This window comes from Schistocerca nitens, chromosome 4 (genome assembly GCF_023898315.1).
Source record: "Schistocerca nitens isolate TAMUIC-IGC-003100 chromosome 4, iqSchNite1.1, whole genome shotgun sequence".
In the NCBI taxonomy this organism is placed as follows: Eukaryota; Metazoa; Arthropoda; class Insecta; order Orthoptera; family Acrididae; genus Schistocerca; species Schistocerca nitens.
The window spans coordinates 736,611,922-736,614,221 of NC_064617.1; the positions used below are offsets into that span (position 1 = coordinate 736,611,922).

The 2,300-nt window shown below is 41.9% G+C and overlaps 1 non-coding gene across 1 annotated transcript; it reads left to right on the top strand.

Annotated features, from left to right (window-relative positions):
- Positions 1 to 934: 934 nt before the first annotated feature.
- Positions 935 to 1,009, top strand: Trnas-cga (transfer RNA serine (anticodon CGA)). The gene has a single exon. It is a non-coding gene; the product is annotated as a tRNA-Ser (tRNA).
- Positions 1,010 to 2,300: the final 1,291 nt, after the last annotated feature.

The window sequence follows — 2,300 nt, forward strand, 5'->3', positions numbered from 1 at the left end:
AGGTATTTGCATCTATTTGTAGGAGATCCGCTACAGCGCATGCCCACGGACATAATCTCTCGCCAACGCAAGATTTTTCACGCTCAGGTTATACAATACTAGTCGCCTGTCGGTGTGGAATGACTCTGGCTTGTAATGTGTGGTTTACTATCGCTCAAGTGAGAGAGACATAATTAGCAACTGCGCAGCCCAAAAACGTTACAGCTCCAGGAAGCTCAGAGGGATTTTACTCAACACTGGGTATCAGCGCAGTATATTGAAGATTTTTATTATAAAATAAACGATTTTTTCCTGAAATTCAACCACTTTAATCCGTAATTTGAGTTTTTCACACTTTTGCAGCTGAAGCTACCTATAGAAACTTAACTGTCTGTGACAAGTATCGACAGACATCATCTGTCTTCGCATTGGAATAATGACGATGCATTTAACCGACACCGTCTGATAGTTTGTCCTCAGTCAGTTACGTTTTTTGCTAATGGAAACTGCCATGGGTTTTCTTCATAAAGAAAAGAAAGAATTAGCTTGAAGGCCTCTACGTATTCATTGTACCATACGTGCAAGTGGAGCAACGAGGAATGAATACAGGGAATAGAAAAGCGCTTGTAATAATGAAACTTCGAATTTCTTAATTTACGGTTGACATGCTTTCTTACAAGATACTGTTACAATAAATTGTCACCAGCCTGTCATTATTTTTCTGTATGGTAACTTAGGAGTTTAAAGTCTTATCATATAGCCTATTTTGATTTTACACCTACACATCATATTCCTCCACTGTCAGATCGGTCACCGAGGCTGTTGCGTTTTTTCCAGGTCTCTATCACACTGAGAACAATGACTCTTGAAACTTCCTTGAGAGCTTCTGTAAAGTTTGGAAGGTAGGAGACGAGGTACTGGCAGAAGTAAAGCTGTGAGGACGGGGCGTGAGTCGTGCTTGGGTAGCTCAGTTGGTAGAGCACTTGCCCGCGAAAGGCAAAGGTCCCGAGTTCGAGTCTCGGCCCGGCACACAGTTTTAATCTGCTAGGAAGTTTCATATCAGCGCACACTCCGCTGCAGAGTGAAAATCTCATTCTGGCAACAATGACTTTTGTATGAGGCTGTCTGGCAACAGAGTCTCTCTCAGGTATGACAAAAAGACTTTAGCATGTCTCATCTTGTCCACACACACATATTCACCGTGTCTCATCAGCACTCTCTTTGCTCCATTGGCTACAATACACAAATACACAACGCAGTTTTAAGCACTGTTCTAGACATTCCAGGATACGGATCATAATTTATAATTTCGTGGAATGCTTAGGGGGTAACGTTCTGTCTGGGACTACATGGGACTCTATGTCCAACATTGCCACATAAAGGTGGTCAAGGCCCTCCCTTTCACGTAAACAAATTAACATTACTCAACGAGAAGTACGGCGTTGTTCAGTTGGAGATCTCTGTGAGTCGTCGATGTTCGTTGCTCGTGATCACATGGACGCGAGTAAATGTGGAGCGACGTCTCAACAGAGGGATTTACCCGACTATCTCGTACGCCAAACCACTGCCAAGAAAGCAGCTCGTCAGTCGCTGCGTGAAGCAGTGAAGTCATGGAGTTTCCCGAAGTGTGTTGGGTGGAGTGAAGCTTGGCTGGGTTGTGCAAGCGCCGGCTTATAAATGAATAGTTCCTCTCTTAATCACTATATTACAACATCAGACGGCGCAGAATACTAAAACGTTGCAATCAGTTTCATTTCGAGAATTATAATTTCTGGGACTCAAAGGCACAACAGATCAAAGTAATTCGCCACCCCAACAGCAATACAATAAGCTTATCTCACAATAATCAACAATAACATACAACAGAATTCATCCTTAAAATAATCTTGCTTCGGGCCAGAATGGCTCTGCAAGAGAGCTCTAAAATAAAACAACTTGCTTCTGCTCGGGATTAACTTCGCAAATGGACACCAAACAATACAAAAACTAGTTTCCGCCTGTTACTAACTTTACAAGGACGCACTAAAATAAATCAGGAAAACAACTGACTTACTATAATTATCTAGAATCTACTATTACCATCATATGTCCCGTAAAGACAGCAGAACCATACAGAACTAAGGCATCTACATCCGTGACAAGAAAATGTAGGTAATCAAAAGGCACAACAGAAAAAGACGCAGTAATTATTACTAGTACACTGTCATCGAACAATGGTCTCTCTGTATTTACAGCTTCACAATAAAAATGTTACACTCAATTCCACCGCGGGCATATGTGCAACTCACTTGACAATAGCTTTGGCACAGCCAAATTCCTCA